This window comes from Aythya ferina (genome assembly GCF_964211825.1).
Source record: "Aythya ferina genome assembly, chromosome: 5".
In the NCBI taxonomy this organism is placed as follows: domain Eukaryota; kingdom Metazoa; phylum Chordata; class Aves; order Anseriformes; family Anatidae; genus Aythya; species Aythya ferina.
Genome location: NC_140301.1, coordinates 53,631,278 through 53,648,793, shown reverse-complemented (window position 1 = coordinate 53,648,793; position 17,516 = coordinate 53,631,278). Strand labels below are relative to the sequence as shown.

At 36.7% G+C, this 17,516-nt stretch overlaps 1 long non-coding RNA gene across 4 annotated transcripts in view; it reads left to right on the top strand.

Moving 5' to 3' along the window:
- The window catches only part of LOC311437606, a 161,950-nt gene extending 144,661 nt beyond the window's left edge, over positions 1–17,289 (top strand). For all 4 annotated transcript variants that reach the window (XR_014693578.1, XR_014693579.1, XR_014693580.1 and 1 more), the window contains 2 exons: positions 15,013–15,068; positions 17,157–17,289. This is a non-coding gene — a long non-coding RNA (uncharacterized lncRNA). The remainder of the gene's footprint in view (positions 1–15,012; positions 15,069–17,156) is intronic.
- Positions 17,290–17,516: the final 227 nt, after the last annotated feature.

The following is a 17,516-nucleotide window of genomic DNA, read 5'->3' as shown; positions in this document are numbered from 1 at the left end:
TAGTATACCGTCCAGATAACTTCCCTGATTCAAACTGCTGTATAATTAATATCCATATTATGAACGTTATGTCCTCTCCTCTGGGCAGCGGAAACAATTTCAACTGTATACCCTGTGTACTGGCTAAAAAGAAATCATTTCATTTACTCTCTTAGCTCCAAAGTAAAACTCAAAGTGCTAAAATAAAAAAGTGTTTTCACTAAATATAAACCAGCCTTTCCACTAGCTCTTTTATGTTTTTGCTTTCTCAGTATTTCTCAGTATTTCTCTTGATTTGGCAGGTAAGCCTGTTTATACAGGCGCTGACCATGGTTACCTTCCATTGGTTTTACTTCTGCAGGAGCTAATCAGAACTTTGTAGAATCAGGCTTTTCACTTACCAGAGTTATTTTAACTAAAAGAGAAATGAAGAGAAAGAGAAGGAGAAAGAAAACATGAAGTTTTTTGTTTGCTTGTTTTGCTTTGTTTTTAAACAAATGTATTCTAAAGTATATTTGCATAATGACAGCATTCTTATTTAAGGCTTTTTAGGAAACAAACAAACAAACAAAAAAAAAAGAAAAAACAAGCTTGTATTAATCTGCAAAACTCCTGCTATAAAAACAGCACTCCAAGATCTGGTAGTTTAAACATGCTAATATAGAATAGCTGTAGTTTAGAAATGGAAACCTGTGAGATTCAGCCTCCTGTTGCTTCCTGAATCACTGCTCTGATCTACAAAATCTAGCATTTAAAGTTTCTAGTTTCAGCTTTATCTGAGGCACTTCAGTGTACAATTTATATGGGAAAAGTACATATCATCTAATAACACAAAAACTGACAGAACTGATTTTGTTAAAAAGTAAGCAAAAATTACTCTGGACTGAACTGGAATATGGAAAATATTAGCACAAGCACAGTTTGTTTTAGTACTACAATTATAACAAGTCTGCAGCCTTCATATACTCAAACTGACATCCATCTGGAATGACTTTTCCAGAAAGTATAGTATGGCACGGAAAAGACTAACATGTGTAGGTATCCTCACCAGTGGCATGCTGAACAATGAAACGTGGTTTAGTTGTTTGGTAGTTTAAAAAAGAAAATGCTACAGACATGAGTCTGCTTCTCTTTGCTACATTCATCCAGGAGGTTGGACACTACATCACAATGTCTAGTTTAAATGTGTGTCTGGTGTCCATCATTAACGTGGTTCTATCTTACATCATGGTATAAAGCGATCTTGTGATTTGTAAATACTTTCCCCAGATTAAACGTAATCATGAAAGTTACCAAGAATATTTTAAATCATCATGATTATATAGATTCTAGTCTTTGTGTGTATACATGATATACATAATTAGAGCAATACACTACCTTCAAACCAATTGCAATCATGAAATTACTCTTGCCCATTAAACTGTACAAGGGGGATCTGATTACATCCTTTTTATTTTTAATATGAGTTCCTTGTAATTCCCAAATGCTTCAAACCAGCTGTAGCAGTAGGACTTTTAATTATACTGTTTACTGAGTGACATATAGCTTCTTAGTCTGAATTAGTTCTGGGCAAACAGATAAGAGTAAAGTGAACTAAAAAACTAAATGCAAAAAAGCTGTGGACAGAACAGAATGCCTTGATTTAAAACACTCTCCTAGCAGTTTTCCTGTATGTTGCTATGGTAAATATATATATATATTTATTACAGACTTTCTAAAGTGACAGATGTCCTTTCAAGTAGCTTTCCTGTGCTTTCACCTTTAATTTTGAAAAATAAGTTTTTGATTTCTAATTTATTTCTGTACACTGAAAAAGGCAATTCATTGTCTTCCTGTAGTGATTGCAATCCATTCCGAATAAAAATACAGCTGGACAGAACCTTTTCTAGGGAAGGGTCTAGCCTGCATTTATTATAATTTGTCATTAAGCAGCTTCCTGTTGTTGAAAAAATAAACATGAAATTCTTGAACTAGCTGAGAAATTAATGAAAAGTGTATTTGATGAATTGTATTTTTATTTTCTTTTGAATTTAAATTTGGAAAATATGCACACCTTTAATTTTGAAATAAGCTGTGCCATTAAAAATATGCCAGTTCCCTTAATTACACAGGAAATACTTGATGTACTTTTACTTATGGTAGAGAATGTTATTGGTTATTAGTATCTTACAGTGGGATAATCTGAACCTTATTTCCATCACAGTGTCAGTTCTGTGCCATAGATGTTTTTAGAAAGTGAACAATAGAAGTATACCAAAAGTGTCAAAGCAAGACTGTCTTAAATTTTGCTCTTTGCAAACGGCATTCTAACTGCACAGGCTAATTTGTTTGTTAACTGCATATTATCAATAGCTAAAAATTCAACAGACCCTAATCTTGGTGCTTCTCAGGTCAGTAGCACTTTACATAACCATACAGCTTTGAAACAAGGAGCAACTTGGGGCAAGAATCCAGGACAGTTGCAAAAGCATGGATTGTTTTGTCTTGAAGTAGTTGAGTAGTTGCTGAATATGATTTTTCATAATCATCTGTGTTTCTAAGTTCACATATCTGCTAACTTTCTCTTTCTTTCATACTCAGGATTAAATTAATTGTTCAAAGAGACCTCACAAATCTCTGGTGACCTCCTTAATAAACCCCTGAGTGTGAGAAGAAATTTGAAGATTTATTTTTAATATCAACATTTTGCAGGAAATAATCTTTATATAATTTAGTCCATGCTCCTATATAGCAGAAGTTACATAATTTAAACTAGTTACTCATGGACTGAGACAAATTACCTTTGATTAGAAGTTGTAGTTCAGAAAGGCATCTAGTCTTGATTTAAGAATGCAAAGAGGTGAAGAATCCATGCCAGGCTAGTTTGCTCTAGCAGTCATTGTCCTCTGTATCTCTACAGACACTGCCTGAACAATCACTTTCTGCTCATGCAAAGTATTCCAACACTTGCTCTATGATTCAAGATATCTGTGTAGAGTCAGTTGACAGAAACTGTGGCACCATTACATGGAAAACCTCAGCTCCTTTGAATGGAAATATTGTGGATGAAATAGATCATTTACTTCAACAAAAACCCTCTTAAAGACACTTTGCTTCAAAAGAGGACTGAGAAGATGTATCAAACTCTCCCTGAATAAGGAATGCAAGCAGTTCCTTCTAGGGCAGTTCAGTACAAATATCTAGCCTAGATGCATTGCATCTCTGCTGCTGCAGAAACCTGTCTGTCTGAACCACTTATAATATGTGTCACAAGTAGCTAATTTAGGTAGCTAACTCAAATCCTTGTGTTGGGATTGTTTGTAAAAATACTCACAGCAGTGGATCAAACACATTCCTCTGATAGAGATTGGTAAGTTTTTGTTGTTGTTGGTTTGTTGGTTTAGCATTGCAAGATAAATTTCATGAGCCTGATCTAGGGAAAGAAGGAAGGAAAATGCAGACTTTGCAATTGCAGTAGAGAAGGAACAGAAATGATTTAGTTTACTTACCAGTACTATTCTAGCCTCCTTAAAATTATAAATTAAAAGTTAGATTAAAAGTTAGCTTGTACAATTAAAAAGCCAAATTTATTATTCTTTGATTTTATTACTGTAATAAAAATGATACAGTTTTCTCAAAAACCAGGTGTTCAACCTGATGTTCATCATTTCAAAGGAATGAACAATGGCCAATCTCAGCACCAAAATTTGAACTTTATGTAATACTCATGACCAGACACCTGGCCATCAAAGTGTGAGAGGGGCACCTTTACAAACTCATAAATCTAGGCTACATGAATGCTTATATGCTGGGTCCCACTGAAAAACCCGATTCCTGCTTAGTGTCTATGTTCTCTATGTGTCCTCTTTCGCTTCCTTGGATGCTAGCGCCTGCTAGCTGGCTGAACTTATCCCCTCTCTTGGATCTGCCCTCAGAAATAAACATGCCCCGGCTCTTATTTCTGGCAGAACTCTAAGGAAACCTGGACACAGTATGCAGTGATCAGAAATCTGCTCAGATGGCAGAAAAACAAAAACAAGACAATTTGGGATAAAGAGTCCATGTAGAGCCCTGTTTTAACTGTTGTTCTTCAGTTCTTGATTTATTTTACTCCTGGTACACTTTGCTCTTGGTTCTGTCAAGAACTCAGGGGCAAGAAGGCCAACTCCTGAAGGCCCACTTAATTCAGCATCTGTGGTCTAACTGATCAGAGTTACGTAAGATGAACTTCAGCATAACATAACCAGTCCCAACTGAAAGGTACGTTGCTGCACAACATATGCAAAATACATGATCATAGGAAGGATTAACAAATTGCTTGGCTTCATTCTCCAATTCTATAATCTCTTCCATGTGGGAACATCTCCACACCCAGGCAGTACCCCAGTGGCCTCCATGAAGTTCTGTGCTCTCTTGTTGTGGCTCTGTGCATCAAGTGGCAGCATTAGGGATTGTCCTTGTCAGGACTTTTTTCTAAAACATTTGTTTCCACAGGCAATTTTGTGGGTCTTTAGTGAGATGGAGGGAGAAGTCTGAAGAAGAAGAGAATGAACTTGGGTTTGTGCCAGAACATGTGGTAGATAGTAGTAGTCTGATTTCTACAATGGAGGTGTTGCAGCCAATGAACTCAGTATTTTTCCTATTAATGAATTTTAAGGTTGGCAAGAAGCTGAGTAGACAAACACAACAAGCGTAGCTAGGAAGGCTGAGAAATACTCTGTTAATATTGTTGTATTTCTCCTCTCCATGTCCCAGTATGTATACAAAAAACACTCTGTTTCTTTTCAACTCTATGCAGATTAAACAAAGAGATGATAAACAACTATAAGTGACCAGTTTGGCAACACCAGAAATGCTATATCCGGAGATAATTTTATTCTTAAACTGAGTTATGTGTGGCACACTGCAAATTAATGATTTAGGCCATGAAAGAAAAAATAAGATAAAAAAGTATTTCGTGTTGTCATTCAGCCATATGTGTTTCAGAACACATTGTGTTTTAGAATCACTGGATGCAATTTTTCTTATTGACACCTGCTGGGAAGACAGAAAGTGGCAGGGGAAAAAAAAAAAAGTAGTTTAAAAAAATGTAATTCTGTCGATATTTTCCAGAGTGGCATGTAACTAATCTCAATTAATTAAGTAATTAATTAATTTTTGCAAGGTACTGATTTCAAATAAAAAAAAAAAAATCAACATCCATGTTGATTTTACTCAGGGACAAGAAACTCCCTTCCCCTCCCGTGCCCTCCCCTCCCTTGCTCTCCCCTCCCCTCCCCTCCCCTCCCCTCCCCTCCCCCTTTTTTTCAAGCTCTTCAACTTTGCAAAGTCTGCTGAATGAAGGCAGTACTTGTTTGTAGTAGTCTTTTTCAAGTTCATGAAGGCTTCCATTAGAACTACTGAAGAAAGATAAAATGTTTTGCACATTTACCATTGTGTATTGTTATAGTTCTAATTTCAGCTCCAATATATTTGCTTTGCATTTGTGCTTTGAGTTGGTTTCACTGATGAAGACATAATAAATTATACATAAAAGAGTGATTTGCTAAGATGATGTTCATTAGGCAGTTCTTCTAACTTGTGAGGCATCAGAAACCATACGCTTTGTGCGTTGGTTTACAGCTGTAAAACAGACATTAAATTACCAAATGAAGGCTTGGTGCCAGTTTCCAGTGAAGCCAGTGGCAGAACTCCATTTATTTTAGTGGTTCAGTGTGAATCATGTAATAATCACAACTATCCAGAAATTAAGAGATTCTGTCTTCAAGCCAAAACCTCAGGTTTGCAATGCAGAAAATAGAGATTACAAAACAAAACAAAGCAAAAACAAAAACCAAACCAAAACAAAAAAAACTTTAAATTTTCTTTTTCTTTTTTTTCTTTTTTATTTATTTTTTTAATGACAATATCAAAAGATGTCATCTGTTTTTCAGTCATTTTTGTCCATTCTGTATCATTGTATTACAAACCAAAGTTTAACAACCCTGACCTGTCATGTCATAAGGAAAAAGGAGGCTGTAATGTCCAATGTTTCTGGTGGTCCCACTGATCTATAAGGTAGCATGGCTATGCAAATGCCTTATATCCACTTACTGGGTTGGACGGAGAGGGTGCTCGTGAAGTTTCGATAGATAATGCCCTCCTTCTGATTCTGTTTAGAAGGTAGTGCTGAGCTCAGGTATCAAGAATAGACCATTTTTATTTTATCACAAAAAAACCTGCCTGAGCTGGAAAGGAAGAATTTGGAGAAAAGTGCCCACCCTTTGCTAAAATTCTAATATTACTTTTGAACAAATTGGTGCTGTAAGTCCTGTATGCAAGAACAAAATTTTTAATATGCCTTCAAATTAATGATGGAAGATTTCCAAACTGTTGAAGAGATTTCAGAATGTACATACCCATCCCTGTGAAAGAAAGATGGTTGAGCGGGACCCCATCATACTTTTCTTGTTTGTTTCCTGAAAGAGGGAGCAAATAAGAGAAAAATGTGGAAGTACTTATCCACCTTTTAAAAGATTTCTGCCCCTTTTATATTGGCTGAAGAAAAAGAAACTAGACTGGTGGCTTATAGACTGAAAGCATTCACTGTCTAAGTAAGCATGAGCCTCTGAGCAGGGAGTCCATAGTGGACTTAAAGCAAAAACCTATCCCTAATCCTGGAACCATCATGAAGCAGAGAATGTTAGCCATTTACAGCTGCCTGGCATTGTTGATGGGGTACAAATTGAAATCTCTGGTCTGCCAGGCTTGTCAACACCTTTGAAATCTGCTGCCCAGTCTGGATCCCCAAAGGACTGTGAGAGAGTGAAAGAGCCAAACCAACAGCCAAAGACAGAATCCACCTACTTGTCCCGTTTTCTTCCTTTGTCTTTGTTTCTTTTCCACTTTTATAATTGCCTTTCTTTTTGCTTGTTCTTATCCCAACACTAATGTTGTAATATTGGTAAGTGGTTTAATTAGAAGATTTATTAACTTGTGTTTTCAATCTTTTACTGAGAAAAAGTACCAAAAACCTAACATCAAAATAAAAGCTATTACACAATCCGCTAGTTGGGTGCAGTCCGTCCCCTTTGAATTCTATGACTAAATTCCCGTTGGCTTTCATGGGAGCCTATTAAGGAACAAGCTCTTGTTATTTTGTAATATGCATGCCACATGGGGTCTCAATTTAGTCACTTAACTAAAGGCACCTAAACAAGTGGCCTTTTTTTAGTGATGTGAATAACTCAAGTGGCTAAATGGGAATACATGTGCCTAATTTTAGTACATCCACAGTTGAGTATGGTAACCACAGTCTGGTTTCAAAACTTCATTTATACAGGTTGGCATTTATCAGTAACTGAGGATGGCTTGATGCACAATCTGTGTGTGTATCAAAAACACTTCTATTGAAAAATAAACTTCCCATAAATCTAAAATAAAAGCAAATATAAGGGAGAGAAGTAAATACGAAACATAAATCTGGGATTAGCTTGACAATAGTAATTATGATAGTAATTAATTGCCTCTTTTCAGTGTATTTCTAATATTGCAGATTATTAATGCTGTAAAAGTATAAAGTAATTTAAGCTGTCATCAAAACTTGGATAGTGTTTTCCTGGAGCAGCAAACTGCAGAAAATTTGGTAAATATCCAAGAACTGGTAAATTTAGAGCACAAAATGTTTAATGCACTTGGTTATTAAACACCAAACTATAAACAAGTGCTTCAATATTTGGAAAATCATGACCTCCAATATAATATCATTTACAAAAATAGTTTCCAAGTCACAGTAATATAAACTAAGAATTTACAAAACCATTGTTTGCTTTTTTCATAAGGTGAATACTGAAATTTGTCTTGTCAATTTAAGGATTAGTCAGATTTTATTTTTTTTTATTTTTTTTTTGTTACACCATTGCAAAGAATTGCTTCAAGTTCCACCAGTGAAGTTTTTATTTTGAAATATATTCAGAAGGTATGGGTTATGTAAGACTAGATGTATAAGATTACTTGTGATTCTATGATTCAGTGATCTTAAGGCCTTTAATAATATCAACATATACATTCGCACAGAGGGTATACATACACCTTGCCATTGAGAACAAATATTTTATTCTTTCAGCAACCTTAACTCTAACTTAGGAGTTGTGTATACCTTCTACAAGTTCATCTCAGTTCTTCAGAAACCTCTCCTCCAGTGCTTTGACCTTTTTCTTTTAATTAGTTAATTGGTTAATTAATTAATTTATTTAAATCAGAAATCACATGCACTAGGTCAGATTGTGCTTTTCTACTTTGACAACAATGAAGATTTCATGCACCAAATTTTGCAAGTTCTTTAGAGGATGTACCTACGCTCTGAAAACCTTTCTTACACTCTTCCTTGTTTTTAAGGCCATTTAACCCAGATTCCATGTGCCCAGTAAATCTGTCAGGAGAAGAATCCATCTTTTATGGTTTTATTGCAGCAGATCTCTGGGGTTCACAGAGGTTAGCTGTGTCACTTGTAGTAGCAAATCCTCTGCAACTAACATGGTCTTTATCCATAGGGCCAAGTGGTTGGAAGCAGTCTGTTGACTATCTAATCCATGACTATTCATCTGGGAATCTCTTGGATGTCATGATCACTGGGACATGACACTAACCCAGGGCCTTCATCTCTAACACTGTGAACGTCCCCAACCCTTCTGGCAACTATTTCCAGCACCAGCTGTATGAAGTTGAGGTGTTAGGAGCACATTTCCTTCATTAGCCTAGAGCTCAAACACAAGATTTCAGTACCAGCAGAAGTTTCTTTATTTCTCTTCTTTGAATAAAAAGCTCATTTTATGAGAGTCAATAAATGCAAATTACCATGGGTGGGCAGAAAGTTTGTTGGAAGCTTGAGAGAGAGCTCATTCTTCAATGCTTTTCTCAGCTGTTTCAGGATCATAGAATAGCTTGGGTTGGAAGGGACTTTGAAGATCACCTAATTCCACCCACCCTGTCATGGGAAGGGACACCTTCCATTAGATCAAGCCCCACCCAGTCTGGCCTTAAACACCTCCAGGAATAGTTATCTTTTGATAGACTTCAGAGAGAGAGTTAGAGCACAAGAAAAGAAGTCCTCAGTCTTTAGTGATGTCTGCCTAATATTCATTCCTAGAATTGTGTGGACAGTTTCAGAATGAATACTTCTACTTCTTCGAGACATAAGTGTTGGCTTGTACTCTTTCTATGGCTGTTTCTTTTCTCATTTTCCAGGGTCAAGGCAAACCCTGGATGTTACTGAAAAGGCTAGTTTACTTTTTTAGATTGGATTGATTGAGTTATTATTATTATTTTTTTAATCTGTTGAGCTATGGTTAGATGGTTAGGAAGAGTCTACTTACAAAATGTGCAGCATCCTCCATTTCCTGTGGATGCATTATTTCTGGATCCTGGTCCTCAATATTCTAAAATTTTTAATCAAACTGTTTCCATTTTTTTTATGGAATTTTCTCCTCTGTAAGACTTGGAACTTGTGTTAAGAACCCTTCTCACATCCTTCCCATGAACCTGTAGCAACATGCTCACTGATATATTTGCCATATGTAAAAATGTTTATTGTTAGTTTGCTTTCTCCTGGAGGATAGGAGGGTCTTCTCCTGTGTGTTGTATCCATTCCTTATGGGATGTTTCTTTTGAGACCCATCCTTATTACTGGCTTGGAATTCTATCTCAGAAATTTGAATTTTGTCTGCTTTTCATACGTGTTTTATACACACTGAATGCCTGTAAGGTTCTACCTTATTTCTGATTTCTGACAAGACCACAAATTCCTGGTGATCTCTGGTGATTTCAGCCACCAGCTGAAGGATGTGGGGATGTTGTCATCTCTGCATGCAGACCATTCATGTAGATAAGAGCTGGCATGGAGAATTTTGATACAACAGTCAAGGCTGCATCTGTGATTGGAGAACATGCCACTTCAGCTAAGTGCATGGTAATACTGAGAAATTTCATTTTTCCTATCATCTGCTGAGATTTACCTGGAGCTCTCTGTTGTGTCCTCCGTGTGAATGTTGTGTCAATAGGTATTTGGGGGATCACTGTTAAATAGAACAACTTATTTAAAATTTAGAAAGCTTTTTTCAGAATGTGAATATATATTCACATTCACCTTTTCTCCTGACAGTGGACATCAAGAAAGACAGAATCAGTTTGTCCTCTACAGAAAGGAACAAGAGAGAAACTATTTTAGAAGGAAAGCTTACATGGTCAAAAAACAGGTATTTCTCCTGCCTACTTCCATGGCATGAATGTATTTATGCATTAAATATATGATTATGTAAAAAATAAAATTTCCAGTAAGGAATCTCTCTTTCCAAAATCTGCACATGAAAAGCATGACTAGAACTGAGTATTAGCACATTGAATGGTCTATCATATTGTTCTTGGGAAAGCTTTAGCTGGGGATACTAAACCCAACTTTTTGCTTTGAAAATCTACCACATGAATAAATATCACCAGTCATCACTGTTTGTCATTAACAAGTAACCAATTGCAACTACTGTGATTTAGGGGAGTGGGTTTTTTTTTTGTTATTGTTGTTGTTGTTGGTTTTTTTTTTTTTTTTTTTTTTCCTCTGAACATGTCTTTCATGCTAACATTTGCTTAATTAGTGGCAATAAGGCAGCTATGCTTACCACTGGGCTGAGAAAAATCTGGCACCTGCTCTATCTTCAATATACATATTCCATAAAGATCCTTATCTACTCAAGTGGTGACCAGGAGATCAGGATTTGACTCGTAGTGTGAGGAGGTTATTGTGGCCTGCTCATGTTAATTGTTCTGTTGCTGCCTTCTTCTACTGCCCTTGGGAGGCTTGCTTCACTTTACCCCAGTTGTGTGGTTGGCTCCCTTTTTGCAGTATGGATTAGAAAGATTGTGGGCTTAAGTTTAGGACTTGGAATGTCTCAGCTAAATTTAAAGTTACTGAGGACCTCTAAGGATCTGTCCCCCAATAAGAATAGGAAAAGGAAGACATTGAATATGTTGGAGGGCTGAGTTACACAAAAGGTTACTAAACATTATTACTTATGCTTGATGACTTCCAACTGCCCTGCCACCCACCTTCTTGCCGAGCCAGAAGCAAATTTGAAAAAGAAACCGCTGTGCATCACTTCCCTAGCAGAACATGTTGCAGACAAAAGGAATCGAAACCACAAGTAGAGAATTGGATTTCCCCGTCTTTCTCCAAAATAAATATTTGTTTGTGAGAAAAGCAGCCGGAAGAATGAGACGTACCCCTGACACTAAAGGCTTGTATGTTTGTGCCTGCTGCAATAGAGGTATGCTAGTCCACTGAGTGCTACCTAAGGTCAAGCTGAGCTCTATCACCCCAACTTTTTAACTGATGTCTTCATGCATTTGCATAAAGCAGAGAGAGAAGAAAGGTCCAGGGAGCCCAGCAAGGATCAGTAAGAAGTGAAATGCAAAATGAGCAGAGGGACTACTCCTTGGAGTTGTGCCCTGTGCTGCTCCTTCCAGACAGCAGCATCATTTCTCTCAAAACCATTGTGGAGAAGGGGACAACATATCACACACCTCTGGCTGGCATCATGTGCTCTTTGAGTGCTGGAATGAATTCCAAAGGGATAACTTCAGCATAAAGATATCCATACCTAAAACTCAGGTGCCCAGTCTCACAGCCAGTGTCTGGGTGGGGAGATAAGCACCTCCAGGAGGTGGTTTGCATAAAGGGCAGGGAAAGAATGGAAACTCTCATTGCTTCCTGGAGAGCAGGAACTGTCCATGTTGACTTTCTGGATGCTGGGCACTTTCAAAGATTCAGAGTGAGCAAACATGGCAGGCAGGTGAGCACCCTCATAGTGAGGCTATGGTTGTGGCAGATATGCTTGCTATTTGAAAATCAGGTGTACCATCACTTGATTTTCACTCTTTCTTCCATAATGTGTGTTAACCATATTCACTCTTCATGCAGAGGGACAACAAAGAACAAGATAATCTGTGCTAGGCCATCAGGCATAGGATTTCTACTAAAGAGTCAACTTTTATAAGCTGTTACTGCATGAAATTATCTGGAGCACCACAATTATGGCCTTTCGCAAGCTTAGGGAAATGTTGTGGTGTCTCATATGGCATCATTTGGTAACACTCAACCAGCAGAGATTTTTAAGATCAGTGTGCACTCTAAATTCATAGCTTTTAGCTTCACTTTTTAAAACTTTTTTTCCACTGTTCCTGTCCTCATCTTCAGCTGTTACCTGGCACAAACTTGTGCAGAACAATCTCCCTTGTTATCAGAAAGCCAGAAAAATCCTTTCAGATTAGGAGACAGAAGGTGATTTAGACGGAGAGGCTCTTGCCTGTGCCTTCACAAAAGCCATATTTTTATTATGCCCTTATATAACCTGTCCCCTGTTTCAAATACAGCTTGAAAAAAAAACAAAACAAAAAAAACCAACACCCTCCTTCATACAAGAACATGACCAGCTGAGTAAATAGAAAAAAACTGTTGAACTTGTGGATAGTACTCACTGAGGCCCTAATTATTTTGATACATGTGCCTGCATAGCAATACATTTTGGATAGGAATAGTGAGATTGAGATACATAAAAACAGTTGGTAAAAGCTGGAAGTTAACCTGAAAACATATTCCTAGTAACACAGCTAAAGGGGAGGCAGACAAGCTCAAAGGTAAATTCAGGTCAGTTTGTGCCTTCAGAAACAGAGGACTTCTAAAACAAGGTCATAAGCAAAGACGGTACAAGTCACAGAAACACCAAATTTGCCACAGCGTCATGAGAGGGGAACAGTGGGGAAAAAAATGACAAAAAGAAACCAGCAGTAAAATGAATATATTCATGCAGCGTCAGTCTCTCCAGACAAGAAATAGTGCCAACCAGAACCGCATCAGCATGTGGCTGTTTCTTGCACTGACACTAAAAACATCTGTTGAGGTACAGTGTTTATACCATCTGCCAAATAAGCATTTTTTAATTTTAAAACATATGCTGGAAATAGGAAAATTTGGACAACAACAAAAAGAAAAAAAAGAGGGGTGGGTGGCCAATAAGTTAAGAGTGAGAAATGGGGAAGGATGGATTGGAGAGAATGTTTTCCACACAGTGCAACATAGCTAATTTGGGTCATCTCAGGTCACCAGGGGAAGGGAAAGTCATGGAGGAAATCACAAATAGCTCTGAGAAGATAAAAGAAACCAAAGGATGCTGTCCATATCAGAGATTCTTTCATTTAACACTGGGTTTTGCAAAGTTAATCATAAAACTCGTGATTCAGCAAGAGTTTGGGGATACAGCTAATTTAAGACATGGGAACTGCTGCTGATTCTGATGGAAATACTCCTATTGTTGCAGGCAGGCATAGCTTGCTTTTTTACAGGAAAGCATATAGTTAAACGCCTAGGTGAGCCAGGGGTTAATACTTGTTCTGCAAATTCAAACAATTTTTTGGTACATACAAGAACATTATTGGGTGAAATTACCTAAGTGACTGTGATTCTGTGATTCTATGAATATCGTAAAAATGTATAAATGAAAGATTTGGGCTTACATTACTGATTCTTTGATGTCAAGAGAGTCTCTCTTTCAAATTAGCATCTCTTTGCTACCATATCAGGTCTACAATATGTGTAGTATTTTGTTCATAAGGAGTTTCTAAAAAGAGTAACAGACATCAAACCTACTGTAATGTAATATGTCTATTCAATTCCATATTAATTGTGTTTTTAGAACAACAACAACAACAAAAAGTGCCTACAGTAAAATCCAGGCCCCTGGAAATCAAAGAAAAAACTTGCACTCCCTTCATCAGAGTCGGGACTTGACTTCCAAGTACAAATGATTTATGCCTTGTAAATCACTTGCTGGGATATGGTCAATTGCAGATATTTTATCAAAGTCTGCATCACATTAAATGTGTTGTATATCCTTCAAGATTCACTTCAGTTTATTTCTGTTTTGTTTATTACAGATTGTGTTTTTGAAAATCACAGTAGAAATAAGCAAAAGGATGGATTATACTTGCTATAGCTTACAGGAGTTTTTGGTACTTCTGTTGTGTCCAATGGAGCAACTTTACACATTGGATTCTGGCAAACTACCCCATCTGGAGACAAGTTATTCTTGGTATATATAAACATGTTAAACAATATGAAACCTAAATTCTGGAATGAGGTGATGTTTCCCAAAGGCAGCAATCAGAACTTCATAATTTTCTGCCTCCTGTGATGTTTAATGAAATTGACGGATTTTTGTAGATTAGGTAAATATGTAGCTGAGGTTTATTGGACATTTAAGTTCTTGTAAAACAAACAAACAAACAAACAAACAAACAAAACACCCCACAACACAATGCACCAACCAACCAACCAACAAAAAACAAACACAGAGACTGTACGTGCCCACATAACAGTTTTTCCAAATGTTTTTGTTTCGTTCTGGATCCTAAGAAAACATTCAAAAAGCAAAAGCCAATCATCAAAATTTACGATGATCATCAAAAAGCACGATGATTGTCAAAAAGCAAAAGCCAATCTAAATCTTTGATACAGGTCCTTTTGTCTGCAATACACCACAGCTGGAAGAGATGGAATTAACACTTGCATCAGGGAGAAGTCTTATTGGATCTTTTAAAATGCTGGCAAAAAAAAAAAAAATGCCATTAATTCTACATTACTGGCAGACAACAAAATTTTAAATGATCACCAATATATATATATATATATATATCTTGTCTGAATTTTCAAATCAGATAATTTCTGCTAAAGTTCAAGATACTTCAAAATGCAGCTTTTTCATTAATACCCATTGGAGATTCTCCATTGATCTGCAAGACAGGCAATGTAGATTGTGTAGAAACAAATCTTATGATATCTTTCTCCCAATGAATGTCAAGCTTCATATGACACCTAAGTTTTGGATGAATTTTTGGTGATTTTAAACAAGATCTCACTTTCAGGACTGTGAAATAATATTTTCAGATTGATTCCACTTTAACTTGATTTTTTTTTTCAAAAAAACCCTGACAAACCTTCCTTCCCTGCCCAACAGATGTTGTCTCTTTCAGTGAGAATCTACACACTATTCATAGCAATAAGGAAACGAGCTGTAAGAGAAATTCTGGTGAGTAATAATCCATTTGTTCACCTGCATGTTCAGAACAACTTCACTCACAATGAATAAAAAAAGATATTTATTAACTTGATAGTGTGATTAGGAACTTCACCCACTGTTACTTCTCTGGATTTAGTTGACTGTAATCCATGACTGATTTAGGTCTTTTATCCTTTAAAGAAATATTAAAAAGCTGGTAGCATTTAGTGTTTTTAAAATCTTTAGACAACATGAAGAAAAACAGTTTAAGTTTTCACAAAACTGTTGAGTTTTGCAAAACATTTTTCCCCTTAATTTGAACCATCACTTTCTCAAAGAAAACTAAATTAAAAAAACAACAAACATGTTTTTGCAATTAAACAGAATACTGAACTATGCAAACAATAAAGATCCTTGTTTGAAATTAATTCTTGTTCTGCTTCTGGGATTACCAGGGGAATAAAATTATAGCAAAACAAAACAAAAAAACCTGCTACAGCCTAGAATTTGTATTTTACCAGAAGCAAAAGAAAATTTAGGCTCAATAGTTTTGAGTTCTATTCTGTCTCCAAAAAACATGATTATAGAGTTTGTTCTAAATTTGACAAAATGAAATATCTCATCACTCCTGTCATCAGAAGCCAAAGTGGTACCTCAGACTTTTTTTCTTTATGGCTCAATACTTTACATTTTCATTCTCTGTACCTGAGGGACATTTAGAGGTGGTTATCAGGAATGTGACAACAATAATGACAGACCATTTGGGTCAATGTTCATTGGTTGAAATTCAGAGGAAAAGATCAAAAAACCTAGGACAGACAGCCTGCTTGGAGGTGGGAAGGTCTCATAGAAGGTGATGAATGCTTTTAGGATGATTGTCTGCACCTTTTAGATTTATTTGAACATTAAAACAAAACAAAACAAAACAGAAAAACAAATTTTAGCAACATCTAGCCTGAAGACCCTTAAAAGAAACTGTTTCTAAAGAGTTTGAGGAAACACTACTTGTCCATTTGAACACTGAAACACTCATATTGGCTTTAGAAATTTAAGTTTCTGAGAATATCACAGTAGTAAGTGTATCACTTTTGGGGTCTCAGTCTTCTGAGTATTCCTGCCTGCCTGTGCCTGCTGGCTTTAGCTACCCATCAGTCCCTTGCTCAGTTGAATTCTTACCATCTGTTTTGTGTTGAGGCACTTGAATAAACTATTGCTCCCCTTATTCTTTGTGTACAGAGCTGTCTTTTGGAACACAATGTTTAGTCAAGCTCCTTGGCCCACAAAATTTCTTCTGCTTATCCTGTTCTCCTGCCCCAAGTGCCCCAGTTGTTCTTGGGTTCTCAAGAGTCCAAAGTCAACATTGTAGAGGCACGGGCATGCTGAGTTTGTGGTTGAGGGCACATCCAAATATTGCTACATCCCAGATTTGGTTCAAATACTTAGCGTAGCCCATTTATTCTAATTAAATAAATGACATTTCTGCATAGGAGAGAAGAATGGGCAGAGAAAAGGAGCAAGGATCAACTGCTGAAGTCTTCCCTGTGTTCAAAAAAAAAACCAACAGCATTCCTGTAACATTACACTGACTCTATCACCAGGAACTCAGAGGCCCAGTTTCAAGTTTTTGCACAGTTCTCCAGGAGTCCCAAGCCACAGAGCTATGCCCGTGGCTTAACTTTGCCAGCATTAAGCAGATTTTCCGGGGAAATTTTTTCAAGTGCTTCCTTTATTTATTTATTTATTTATTTTTAAAACTTGTTTTCTTCAAGTTGAACAGTTCTATGGCTCCCTGAGGGCCACAGACTAACACGTGGAATAGTTATCAATGAATTGTTTTCATCCTAAGAGCTAATGGCCATATTAAAATTTCTTCAGTGTCTTCATTCTCTATATGGGACTTTTAAAAATATCACTTTATTTGCTCTCTAACCTATTAGCTAAATATGTTGTTGAGCATTAAAACACAGTTAATGTAGATATACAATACACATAAAAATGCTTTAAGAATTTGACCTAAAACATGAGAATTATGAATTTACGCATTTCCTATGATGATTTCTTATGAAAAAAACACACTGTTTTTCAAAACTTTAATTGACCTTTTAACTTTTCTAATAGTTTGTTCCAGCTTCCATTTCTTCAGGCTTGGATTCAGTGGTATAAAGCCTCAGCAAGCAAGTACATCTATTCTGTATCCTTTTAAGATATACTACTTTGCTGTATCATTCACTACATAATGAAATAAATGCAGGGAAACTTCACAGAGTGCATACTGCCAATTTATCCTAGAATGTCTCGGCTTGTACTGGCGCATGGCCTGACCACCACAGCACCACGGTGTGCTCCCAACTCCCGCACTGCTCTAGTGCTGACTTGCTGTGTGGCCATATGAAAATAAACCAACTGTCCCTCAGCCTGGTGTTCTGTCCTTGTAAGGATGGCAGTGCTCATCTCCAGAACTGGAAGAAGGAGACCTTC